The sequence below is a fragment of the Diplotaxodon limnothrissa genome, unplaced genomic scaffold, assembly GCF_057381915.1.
Source record: "Diplotaxodon limnothrissa isolate DT_005_m unplaced genomic scaffold, D_limnothrissa_male_GT1.1 unmapped_scaffold_1, whole genome shotgun sequence".
In the NCBI taxonomy this organism is placed as follows: Eukaryota; Metazoa; Chordata; class Actinopteri; order Cichliformes; family Cichlidae; genus Diplotaxodon; species Diplotaxodon limnothrissa.
In genome coordinates, this window is record NW_028188555.1 from 1,011,422 (window position 1) to 1,025,314 (window position 13,893).

The following is a 13,893-nucleotide window of genomic DNA, read 5'->3' on the forward strand; positions in this document are numbered from 1 at the left end:
CAGACTTTTCAAAAAAGTGTTTTGCTTTTCTTTCACAAATGTGGGATTAAATTGTTAAAAAGTACAAAACAGTGATGTCATGTTTTGTGACGAGGACCCAGGCACAGAGAGACTTGATGGATTTAAGAATCTTATGATTTAATAAAGAAATTTGCAGACTTGCACAGAGATGGTAAAATTATGATGACTGATAAAGGAGACGAAGACAACAGACGATGAGGACAGGGAGGATGCAGGGACCGACAGAGACGGGGAAGAAGTCTCATTGTGACGAGTAAAGTGTATCTTGGCTGGCTGGGCAGCTCTCTGGGTGCTCAGCCCCCCGAAGCTCTGATCCTAGAATCGCTCCTGAATTGTGTTAATACAGTATGTCAACATGAAAGCATAACTGTACAGGGTGGGCCAGTTATATGGATACACCGTAATAACATGGGAATGGTTGGTGATGTTAAAGTCCTGTTTGTGGCACATTAGTATATGTGAGGGGGCAAACTCCCCAAGTTCGGTGGTGACCATGGTGGCCATCTAGAAGTCGGCCATCTGATACCAAATGATACCAAACAAGGCAAAGTAAATAATTTTTAAAGGTAAATGTAGAGGAAACATCAAACGTTGTCACGGCTGGGGCAGCAGTCGTGTGGTGGAGTGAATGAGGACCAAGATGCAGACGGCGGTGGAGATGCGAGTGGAGATTTATTTACAGTGAAAATAACAAAGGTGAGGGAAGAAGTGAACATCAACCTAAACTGGGAAGAACTAACAGACAAAGCAGAAAACATGAGGGCAGCAGGGAAACACAGAGATGACACGAAGAAGGAAGAGAGACGTGGAGAAACACCGATGGACACGGAGACTTTTCACCTGTTCCTTTTGTTTGAAGTGGCCGAACTTGGCCACAGTAGGACGTGGTCTCCCGGTCGCAGCCCGCATGGGGCCGATGCGATGCACTCTATCAAAGGCGATGTTCTTCACCGTGTCCTCCAGCAGCTTCAGGTGGGTTTTGATGAAGTTTTTGCACTCTGAGCCTTCTTCATCACAAGATCCTGGAAGCACTGATCAATGTAATCTTGGAGAGCCTCTAAACCATAGGTGTCAAACTCTGGCCCGTGGGCCACATTTGGCCCGCAGTGTAATTACATTTGGCCTGCGAAGCCATACCAAATTACTACTAGAGCTGGCCTACTGGTATTATACATCTAATATCTATATATATCGTTTAGTATTAAGCTTTGCTTGTTCCATATTCAGTTTTTCAGCAAAACGTGTTTGAGTCAATAAGAAAAGATTGATTCTTATATCTGGAGGAAGATTTTTTTTCAATAAATATTAATGTTAGCCCGCAACATTGTTCCAGTTTTGAATTTTGGCCCACTGTGTATTTGAGTTTGACACCCCTGCTTTAAACTCTCCCCGTTGTTCTCCAGGGTGTTGGAGATGATTTAGACAAATATTGTTAGTTAGAAGACTATTGATAAGTGTATTTGGTAATACTGAAGCTTAAAGGAATTTGTTCAATTCTAAACTACCATTCGCTTTAATTTTCCGCCAAAATCTCCGGCGTCTGACGTCAGTTACAACATGAGTCGCTTACCTCTGTCACTCTGAAGTCACATTGAGTTTTCCTCACTGACTGTTTTAGACAGGATTGTGGGAGCAACACAAAAAGCAGCTTCAGCTGGAAACACACAGTTTAGTGTCTTTGCTGCTCGCTTTAAGTCACAATAAACAGGAAACTCATTGTGTCTCATGTCAGAATCACTCATATACAGGAAAGGAAGAGGCGGAGCTTATTTCCTGCAGGGAGAGGTTAGCAGTCTGTGTCTTTCTCATTTCTGACTCCTAAAGAGCTGAAAAACACAGGCTGTTATTGGCTGGCTGACACTGGGATTAATGTCCTTGAAGCCAGCAGTCTTTAATGTCCAGGTTCAGAACGGGCAGGTGAAAAACAGTCCTTTATGTCCTCTGATGTTCAATAAACTGTCCTGATTACTGAGGGAGCAGAGAAAGTGTCTCCATCACTCACCACAGCTGGATGCTCTGAAATCCTGGAATCCAGCTGTGGAGAGGAGCGCCGGCGGCGTGGACGCAATTTAGTAATCAGGGAACGGGAGACAGGAGGGAAACACAGCTGGGACCAATTACACACACGAGACAGGAAACAGTAACACAGGACTGTCAAACTAAAACAGGAAATATAACACAGAGTCCAAAGTAAGGAGACGTGGGACACAGTGAAGACACAGAAACAGAAACCAGAACTATAATCACAAAACAAACTCAGAAACATAAAGAGTGAATCAGCTGATTCAGTGTTTGTGACAAAAACATGGATCCTGGTTAATAACTTTTATTTGTTTGTTTCTGTATTATTTTGTGTATCGTTCTTATGAGCTGTTGTTTTGTCAGTGAAATATTATTTCATTGTTTTAAGCTTTTTGTTGACTTTGAAGTGCTTAAGTTGATATTTTTGAACATTTAATTTGTTCGATTATTGTCGAGTCGATAAAACTGTCAAACGCACAGCTGCTTCCAGCACGGCCGGAGGAGAGGTGGCCGAGCAGACGCACAACACACACAGCTCACAGGTTTGCATTTCTAGATATTGCAGATGTTGCAGAAATTGAGAGTAAAGAACTCAGAGATCCAGCGCTGTCTCCTGCCCCTTATTTATACACCACAACACAACGACAGGCGTAACTCACACAAACGGGTAACATGAGGCTCAGATGCTTTGGACGTGTTCACATATACTGGACACAGAATGATGAAGATGGAGCTGCAGGAAGGAGGAAAAGAGGAAAAACACAGAAAAGATTCACAGATGTGGTGAAAAAGGACACGACAGCTTCTGTTTGTTCGTTTGGTTTTTCTTTATTTGGTAAAGATTCAGAAATAAAGAGAAGATCACATGTTTGAATATTATATTAACGTTCTGTAATTACAACAAGTTGTAAAATCTTTCCAGAGTGAGACAGAGACTGTGCAGAGACTGTAGAAGGACAGAGCAGCAGCAGAGCAGTCCAGATACACTGATGATCCTCTGTCAGATCCAGAGGGACACACAGGGCTGATGCTGGACTCTACATTGTGTCTGACAGTGGAGCTGTTCTCAGAGCAGTTCACTCTGCAGCACTGACAGTCATCTGCACTTCATTCCTCTGTCAGTCACTGCTGGATGAAGCTCTCCTCTCCACCTCCCAGTAACATGGCCCAGTCAGAGCGTCTCTACACACAAGCTGCTGCTGCTTCAACCTCTCTGGATCATCAGGACACAGCTGCTCCTCTCTCAGCACACACACCGTCCTGTTTACCATCATGGCCTCCACCTGCAGAGAGAAGGAGGAAGAGCAGAGGAGATAAACGAGTGTTTCCAGAGACTCTTCATCAGCTGTCAGTCAGTGATGCAGCACATCCAGTATAAAGAGCAGCAGGGACGTCAGTGCTGGGACTGTACTAGGACTCATTGTTGCTTCACTTTTTCTAATCTTTGAATTTTTATTGAAGTTGCTGAAAATGTTTTTCCCTCCTAGTTTGAGTTTGGACTTTCATTCATTAGAAGAACCTTGGTGTGTCCACTCTGAGCTCTGTAGGAACCCCAACAACAAGCCCAACAATCCAGATGGACGGTTCCAGCTGTTAACTGGAGGAATTCCATCCAAACATCTGCTCTCACTAAATTCTTCCTCACCTACAGACTGTGTTCTTCACTGCTTTAAACTTGGAAATCAATGCAGTCATTGGTCTGCGTGCTGCTTTGTTCAGAGAGCTGATTGGCTGTTGACAGTGTTTGATCAGAGCGTGTCAGCCGTTACTATGGTGACCATAAAGGTGAGAAACAGGAAGTGTTTGTGTCCAATCCTGAAGCCTGTCACCGTTCTCCTCTCACAGCTTCACTGAGAAGCTGCAGCTTTACAGGAAACACTGGATCTTTGTTTCATACTGACTGTGTTTAGTACAATACTGCTGACAGCACCACCCACTCACTCCATCACTCTACTTACAGCAGAGTCTCCAGTCTGTAGTCTGGACTCTGCTGAAGATCAGACAGCTGCTTCACATCTGGATCCTTCAGGTTGTTTCCATACAGGTCCAGCTGTCTCAGATGGGAGGGGTTGGACTTCAGTGCTGCTGCCAGATAATCACAGCTGATCTTTGACAAACCACAGTTCCACAATCTGTATAAAGAATGAAAGATGTAAGTTTATTAGACAAAGTGCTTGAAATCATTCAGTGTTTCATCATCTGTTCAGAGCTGAAGAAGGTTCAGAATGTAGAAGTTTAGAAAATGGAAACTCCAAACAGCTGAAGCCAACAGGAAGCAGCTTCAAACAGGAAACTGTGCAGAGTTTCAGACTATATGTCCTGATGCAGCCAGTTGGATTTTGGAGATTTGAATCTCTGTTCTGTGACTAAGTCCTTGAATCATTTCTTCCAGTTGGTCCAACAAGACAGACTAAGTATTGGACATGTGTTGTGGCTCCATCAGGGGAGCTTCTAAATGTGATGTGATGGCCCCTCTGGGTCTGTCAGGTCACAGCACTGAAGAGAGCTCAAACTGGGCACACAGTTGTTCCAGTCTGGACCAAAGACTCTATACTGGGACTGAGGGACTGCTTTGACTGCACCCACTGGGACTTTTTAAAGGCTCATGTTCTCACTTAGATCATCGATTTCTACTGACATTTCTTTCTGGGAAAAATGGGGATTACTTTGGAAACAGGAAGTATTTTCCCCAATAAGCAGCCCTGGATTAGTAAATCACTCCAACATGTTCTCAGGCAGAAGAAGCTGTCTTGTTATGAGGGAGAGAAGAAAAAGATTGAGGCACAGAAACCTGTTGAAAGAGAGATAAAGCAGCTAAAATCAGGTGTAAAAGTAAAGCAGAGGATGAGCTGAATAAAGGACACTCAAGGCTGGCTTGGAAAGGAATGAAGTCCATGGTGGGGATGCAGAACAAGGAGCAAAGATGAATGTGATGCTGAATCAGCAGAAGACTTGGACTCATTTGATTCCAGCTTTGATATCATTGATTTCAATGAAGAGCTTTGTGATTGTAGCAAAGGGCTGGTAGCTCTGAGAGTCCCACTGATGAGGTGTTTGTGTGGAAATCTCTTAGTGGGACCAAAGAGAGAAAAAGCCCTGGTCCTGATGCTGTGGGAGGGAAATGATTGAAGTGTGCTGTGAGGAACTGACTGGGAGATTTTCACACATTTTCCAGTCCTCCTGGGAACAACAGGAAGTTCCCAGCATATGGAAACAAAGGTTAAGTGTCCTATGGCACTCAGTGATGATGGTGCTGTGGCCCCACCACCTCCACCTCTTTGTAAAGGAACTAACTGTAATCTGAAGCTTCAAATGGAACTAAGACTTCCTCCACTAGGTGGCAGTGTCTGATGAGAAAGTGTTAGTGGAGCTGGCCTGGAGTCAGAAACAGGAAGATGCAGGATTTGGGCTGAAATGGGCAAAAGTGGTTAGCACTAGTGCCTTAGAGCAAGAAGGTTGTAGGTTGAAGCTTGTTGGTCAGCTGGGCCTTTCTGTGGAGGTTGGATGTTCTCCCACAGTCCAATGAAATGCTGCTTAGGTTCATTGGTGCTTCTACATTGGCTGTAGGTGTGGATGTGAGGGAGTGCTTCTCTGTCGCTCTCTGTTGGCCCTGTGATGGACTGCTCACCTGTGCAGGTGGACCACGCCTCTTGCCCTATGACAGCTAGGGCACAGGCTGCAGCCCTGTGAGCCTAAGCTGAATAAACAGTTAGCAAAAATGATCCATAGATGGCCTGAAATCCCCCAGTTAGCAGTTTGGTAGATAGCTATGACATGCTAATCCCATCCAGCAGCTGTATTCTACCTGTAAGCTGATCCCTGCTGAGCCAAAGCACTTTTTCATATACAAATTACAACCTTTAATAGAAACCTATTGGTCAGCATCTTATTAGCCTGCTGTTAGCTTCATTCCACAGAAAACTGAGAGAAACTAACAGAGTTGATAAAGAATAAAGAGAAATGTGCTGATTTAAAGCCTTTGAAGTGCTTCAGATGATCTCTGTCCACTTCTGTCCACTCATTCATTCATGTAAGCTTTCTAATGCAGCTTTGATCTTCACAGTCTGCTTGATGAAACTCATTCTAACCCTGAATGTCAGAGTGTTCCTCCTTCTCTTTCCCATCATTCATGCTGGCAGTGGAGGAGATTTGGATGTTGGACTGTGTTTTGGATGATGTGTGTATGTTTGTGTTGGACTGCTGTCTGTAAAGCAAACGCACATTTTGCTTTGGATTTCAGTGTCAGACAGACTTTAAGGTGCAATGAAGAGTTTGAGAGTTTCACAGTGAATTTTCCACTGGAGGATTTTTCTTCTTCTTTGAAGGTTTGAAATGTGAACATTGTTCTGCTGCAGTCAATGGACTAAACCAGAGAAGAAGAAAACAGACTTTACCATGAAGATCCTCAGTGTGGATCAGTATAATATCAGCCTGATGTCTGCAGTTTAGTGTCAGCACAACTTTCACATCATATTCATCTCAGCACAACTAAAACATGCTGACTGACCTCAGAGTTTCAAGTTTACATCCTGGACTCTCCAGGAAACCACACAGATGCTTCACTCCTGGATCCTGCAGCTTTTTGTAGTTGGTCCAATAAGAGGAGGAGTCATTACCCAGGTCCAGCTGTCTCAGATGGGAGGGGTTGGACTTCAGTGCTGCTGCCAGATAATCACAGCTGATCTCTGACAAACCACAGTCCATCAATCTGTATAAAGAATGAAAGATGTAAGTTTATTAGACAAAGTGCTTGAAATCATTCAGTGTTTCATCATCTGTTCAGAGCTGAAGAAGGTTCAGAATGTAGAAGTTTAGAAAATGGAAACTCCAAACAGCTGAAGCCAACAGGAAGCAGCTTCAAACAAACACAACAAGACATTTCTCATAAAAACAGGACAAAGACTTGAAAAAGTCGTGTTTTTCCTTCCAGGAACCACAAGGCTTCACTTTTAAAGGTGAAGTGTGACAGAAATGGACATATTTGAAGTCCAACACCTTTTTCCAGTCACATTATTAAAGCAGACAAACTACAAGCTCATTTTCATTCCAACAAGTCATCTTCTGACCTGGACTAACAACACTGGTCTCTATGTGCAGCTGGCTGTGAGACCAGTGCTCAGGGAGCGTCTACAAAGTGCAACACTGAAAGAACATCACACACTCATTTGCTTCCAGCACTTTCACACAAACATCTACTGTCATTATTGTCACCAAACTCTGTGGATCCTTTATTGCAAATTCAAATGGGATCAAATGGTCAGACAAAAGAGGGTTATGAGGAAATATGATGAAATGTTGTGTATTAGCAGCAAGTTATTGAATCTTTTTCCTCAGAAACCAAACAAAATGATTGACAAACATGTTTTTACAAACTCAGTGTTGGACTTGGATCAGCAGGATAAGCTGATGTTTAAAGGCATTTGAGTCTCGCTGTATGAGAGTCCAGTTCTTACTCAATATTTATGGATGATGTTCTTTCAGTGTTGCACTTTGTAGACGCTCCCTGAGCCTCACAGCCATCTGCACATGGACCAGCTGACATTACCCAGCATTAGAGGCGGCTGTAAAAAATTCATGTTCCCATTTAAATGGTTTTAATTTGAATAAAACGATGTTGATTCATTCAATCCTGAATCGATGTTTAATATAAATGTATTTTGCCAGAATCTCAGGTTAAAGCTCACAAACTATTTCAACAAGCAGCAAACAGATAAAACAGTAAATGAGAGCAGCTAAACACACAAAGATGGAAACACAGAGCGTGGATCGTTCACTCGACGGCACGTACACGGACACGCCGTCAGGGCTGAAAGTGGACAGCTCACAGATCCTGAAGCTGCAGGTTTCATCTGTCTCCAACCAAAACTGAGTGAAGCAGCAGCAAAAGAAGATCCAAACTCTGCTTCACGTTTGATCAATATGCTCATGAATTCTCTCTGACTTTGGCTGTTCCTGCCTGCACAGCTCTCTCTCTCTCAGTGTACTCCAAGAACAGCTTCAAACATCTGTTTCTGCATCATTCACTGTTTATTAGCCACCAGTCTGCTGTTGTGTTCAGTGCTGTCGGCCTCTGACAGTAAAGCCTCATTTCTGCTGTTCCATGGAAACTTTTTAAAATGATGACAGATTACAAACTCTCAGCTGTGTCTGTAATCAAACCTCTGTAACTTTGCTTCACTTCAGCAGCATCAGCTCATGTTCACATGTTGCTTCATGGTTTGCTTCAGTTTTTGATCGACTGCAGAATATTTTGAAGGTTATCTGCTATAAAAAGCCAGAAGAGGAAAATCTGCTTCATGTGTTTCTGTTTGATCCTCAGTGACTTTGACACAAAGGCCTCTGCTGTGATGATCACACCTCTGATCAAGTCTCACAGTGTCACAACTGATAAATGATCAGAGTTAGAATATTTCTGACTGTCTGCTGTGTGCCGTGACCTTTGACCTGCTAAAGACAGTCAGCTGTGGATTATTCATTGTTGTGTCTGATACTTAGAACTGTGAGGAAGAAGCTACACAGTTAATCAGGGTCCCCTCTCTCTGAATCAGGAAAGGTGGGCAGGCCGCGTGTGGGCCGCGGGCCATACGTTGAGTATCACTGTTTGAAATGTGAACATTGTTCTGCTGCAGTCAATGGACTAAACCAGAGAAGAAGAAAACAGACTTTACCATGAAGATCCTCAGTGTGGATCAGTATAATATCAGCCTGATGTCTGCAGTTTAGTGTCAGCACAACTTTCACATCATATTCATCTCAGCACAACTAAAACATGCTGACTGACCTCAGAGTTTCAAGTTTACATCCTGGACTCTCCAGGAAACCACACAGATGCTTCACTCCTGGATCCTGCAGCTTGTTCTTAGTTGAAGACCAGGAGGAGTCATTACTCAGGTCCAGCTCTCTCAGATGGGAGGGGTTGGACTTCAGTGCTGCTGCCAGATAATCACAGCTGATCTCTGACAAACCACAGTCCTTCAATCTGTATAAAGAATGAAAGATGTAAGTTTATTAGACAAAGTGCTTGAAATCATTCAGTGTTTCATCATCTGTTCAGAGCTGAAGAAGGTTCAGAATGTAGAAGTTTAGAAAATGGAAACTCCAAACAGCTGAAGCCAACAGGAAGCAGCTTCAAACAAACACAACAAGAGAAAAAACTCTGAATGTTTCACATTAAAGTCGTACATTTCTCATAAAAACAGGACAAAGACTTGAAAAAGTCGTGTTTTTCCTTCCAGGAACCACATGGCTTCACTTTTAAAGGTGAAGTGTGACAGAAATGGACATATTGAAATCAATGATATCAAAGCTGGAATCAAATGAGTCCAAGTCTTCTGCAGACTCAGCATCACATTCATCTTTGCTCCTTGTTCTGCATCCCCACCATAAACATAAAGAGGCAAAACTCACATTTTCCAAAATCCTCTTTAAGCTTCGACAATAAAGGAAGATAGTTTTATACATGTCTTTGTGGTTTTGTGTCTCTTTAATGGATTGAAGAAGCTCCAGTTTTAGAGCAGTAGGATCCACATCACGCGCGTCTGTTGAGTCTGCTCTTCAGCGGCCGTAGAGCTGGACGCTGCCCTTTGGCCATCATCGATACTCTCGCCCGAGATCGCACCGGGGCTAAAATATTCACCTGCTCAGCTGTTTTTGATCAGTTTGAGCCTGTGTGGTTTGATCAGGTGGAGGAACGATGTGATGCTATAAAGACATCATCTTGTCCAAATGAAGTTGTTCCAACACGTGTTTAAAAAGATTTTAAAGGTTGTTGGTTCCGACATCTTAGCGATTTCTAACAGCAGTCTTAGTTCAGGTGTTGTACAGCCTGTTTTAAACATGCTGTTGTACAGCCTGTACTAAAAACCTGATCTGGATCCTCTGTCCGCTCAAACTTCAGGCCTATTTCAAAGCTTCCCTTCCTGTCGAAGATTTTGTAAAAGATTATATTTGTTCAGCTGCAATCTGTTGTAAAGGTTTCAGTCTGGTTTTAAAGCTCTTCACAGCACTGAAACTGCACTTTGAAAAGTTCTTAATGATCTTTTATCAGCCACTGATCAGGAGACTCAGCTGTGCTTTTGGATCTGACCGCTGCCTTGACCACAGCATCTTGACCTCACCATTGGAGCATGGCGGCATCAAGGGCGCTCTATTAGACTGGTTCAGCTCTTTTATTAAATCGCATTATTACATTTGGGGCTTATATTTGACGGCAATTTGAAAAACAGCTGAGCTCAGTTGTACAGCGGTCTTTCTTCAAACTGAGGCTTTTATCTAAGGTGAGATCATTTATATCTTTTAAAAACCTTGAACGGGCGATCCACGTTTTCATGACGTCCCAGCTGGATTATTGTAACTCCTTATATGTTGGAGTTAGTGGGACCTGCCTGGCAAGACTGCAGCTGGTCCAGAAAGCTGCAGCTCGTCTTCTGACACAAGCTCAAAGACATTTATCCTCCCAACAACCACATATACGCTGGTCCCTCGATGTAACACAGTTCACCTTTGGCGGCCTCGCTGTTTCGCTGATCTTTTTTGTGCAATTTTGCATGCTTTTGTTTTGTACAGCGCATTGTGTTCTGCGTCCTGATTGGCTGTAGACCATTGTCAGTCAATCTCGTGCCGTGTCTCCTGTACAGTACAGAATGTGTTCAAATTTACAGCAGTGTGACTCTGCAGTGCTGCACTGTATGTTTGTACGTTTTGTCCACAACAAACAACAATGATGACGAGACGTTTTGCACCTGTGGTAGCAGCCAAAGGCAGAGGAAGATGCTGGTCCTCTTTCCCTGGCGGGTCGCGGAGTGTGGGAGTGCCTACTGGGGTCAGCGGGGGAGCTGGCCCCAGGGAGGGGTTACCTGCCCCTCCCTTCCTTCCCTCCCCATCTCCAGCTGCCTCCCTCTTCCCGCTCCACCACAACCACCCACACATGCAGGGCCTTGGAGTAGGGGTATGTCACCAGGGTGCAGAGGAGGCTACCCCCCCCCTCTGTCCCCTTCCGGCTGCCTCTGCCTCAATTTTATCCCACAACTTAGACATTCACATTATTCACACTCTCATTACACATACATATAGGATCTTGGGGGTGGGCACAATCACGGAGTCCATATTACCATCAGGGTGTACACCTCACCCCTGGCGTCGTTGCCCACCTCTCAATTTTAAATACACGTAGACATTGAGGGCTATCAGGAGGGACTATGCGCTTACCTGCTGCTCTCTGGCAGGTAGCTCCATGCCCTCCTGGGTTTTAATTGCACCTTAGAACACACATGCATCAACACTACAATGAGCGGGTGGAGGGAGGTTTGGAGTCTTCTCCCACCCCCATTCTCTGCGGCCTGCTGGAGCGGGAGGGCTAGGAGGAGTTGGCCGTCCGACTGCGGTCTGGAGTGTGGGGCCTCCCTGCTGCTACGGAGTCGGGGCGGTCTGCCTCTCCCCACCGCAGGGAAAAGGGTAACACCACCTGGGTCTGGGTGCAGTTCCCCCCTCCAGGGGCAAGGGTACCTAGACCCGGTTTGTAGAGTACGCTTGGGGAGTGTGATCGTGTGTACAGCGTCTCTTTATGTCTGTCTCCACGTTGGTTGAGTGTGGAGTAAGTGTCATGATCCTGGGTCTGCTGACCCAGCGTTTTGTGTTTAGTTTATGTAGCCTTCAGGTTTCCTAAGTTTATCATTATCATGCCTAGGTGTTACTAGTTATTTTCCCCTCGTGTTTCCACTATGTTAAGTCTCCCCTGCTTTCATGTATTTTATGTCTGTGGCGTATGTTGTCAGTCCAGGTTGTCATGTTTATATCTCACTGTTTCCTGTCTTATTGTGAAGAGGTCTGGTGTGTCTGTGTTCATCGTGTTCAGTTTTACTCTCCCATTGTCACGTCGTTATGTTCATGTGTGTCAGCTGGTTCCCCATGTGTTGCCACTTCCCTCATTATCCTCCTGTGTCCATTTAGTCTGTGTGCTCTCAGCCATTCTTTGTCAGGTCGTCTGCTCATCCATGTCTCATCCCCAGGTACCCATGTCAGTTCACTATGGTTAAGCTTTTTCATGTTTTGTTATTAGTTCACCCAGTTTAGGTTATTGTTTAGTTTTCACCGATGCCCGATTATTTTTACCCTCATTGCTAGCCTCAATAAACGGCTTGTTTTGTTTATCCACACTACGTTTTGGTCTGCGTTTGAGTCCTCCTCTGCAACACATACGGTCTGCCCCAGCCAGACCGTGACAGTAAGTGCATATGAGAGCATGAGGGTGGGAATGGATGTTTGTGTCTGTGTGTGCCTGTATGTCTGTGTCTATATGTCAGGTTGGGTATCAGACACCACCTCTCTGGGGACACCTCAGGCCCTCCAAGGTTTGGAGGCCTATCTCCACCCACCACCACTTCCCCTGCCGGTGGCGGACTCCCTCAGGTGTCGGTGCGTTGGTGGTTCTTTGTGTCTGGGGGTGGGCGTCCAGGTACACACCGGCTCACTCCTTGGCGGCCGCTTATCGGGGCCTGGAACCTGGGGCTCGCTCGGACCACTTCGGAGGTGGGGTGCCCCCGGCCTCTCGGCCTGGGGCTCGGTCACTCAGGCACAGCTGGCTGCCGGCGGAGCTCACGGGCGCGTCACTGCAACTCCCCCTGGCTTCTGCTCCGCGGTTGCTGAGTGAACCCTCATCTGGGACTCTCCTCAGCTCTTGCTGGGACAGTGGCGCGGCTGCCCCTCTGTTGGTTTTCCATGGTCTCTTGTGTTCTGGGGGCCTCTGGATGTCTGGAGTTTTGATCTCCTCCATACCTGCTTCATACCCTGGAGGACGGGGCTGTGGCTCCCCCACACCCTCTAGCAGATCGTTACATGGAGAAACCTTTGGAATACAAGCACGCTGATCCACACAGGTATGCACACATGGGTATTCACTGCTCGTAGACTTAAATTACACCTTTCTTGGCTACTACTTCGAAGCACATCTGTCCTGCGTGCTGCACAACAACATTGAATATTTAGTATTTACTGCTGTTTACACTTAGCTAGATTAATGCGATGGTGTTGTGTTTAGTATGTTGCTTTGTTTTTTTTGTTTTTTTGCTTGTCTTCTATTCTTCTCTCAACAGGTGATCCAGGAGATTTTTATTTTTTTTCTCCCCCCCTTTCTCACTGTCCCTCTCCCCTTCTGTTTTTCCTTTCCTTCCTCTTTCTTTCTCCCTTTCCTATCCCTCACTCATGTCTGTCCCGTCTGTAACATCTGAAAATAAAATATAATAAATAATAAAAACAAAGATCGACCAAATGGACCAATACGGCAATGCCACGAAGATCCATTTAGCAAAGTAAATCCATTGGGTATCCTTGTTGGTCTTCAGACAACAATTCTGATGGCTAAAGAACCAAATGGGACAGGCAACAAAAAAATAAATAAAAAAATAAAAAAATAAAAAGAGGAAGATGCTGACCATCATAGTTTCAACAAGGAGGCAAAAAGGTTGTAACTGTCCACAACAAGAACATCGTAAGGATGGAGTCAGCTTTGGCTTTGTGGCTCAGTGACCGCAGGAAAAAGAACATCGTGCTGGACACCAACATTATCTGCAGAAAAACTCAAAAGCTTTATGAAACTTTACCTGACAGCGAGGAGCCCAGGCCATGGACGAGTGCTCCTCACACAGAAGCTCATTTAATGCCAGCAAAGGCTGATTTGACACATTTCAGAAACACTTTGCTTTCATTCTTTAATAATGAACTTATTTTTCTATGAAGGTTTGAACTTTGTTTAAACAAGAGAGAAAAGTGTGAAAATGTTCATGCCTGTCTGAGAAAAGTGTAGAAAGTGTGCAGTGAGGGTTTAACTGCCTTAAAACTTCTATAATACTTGTA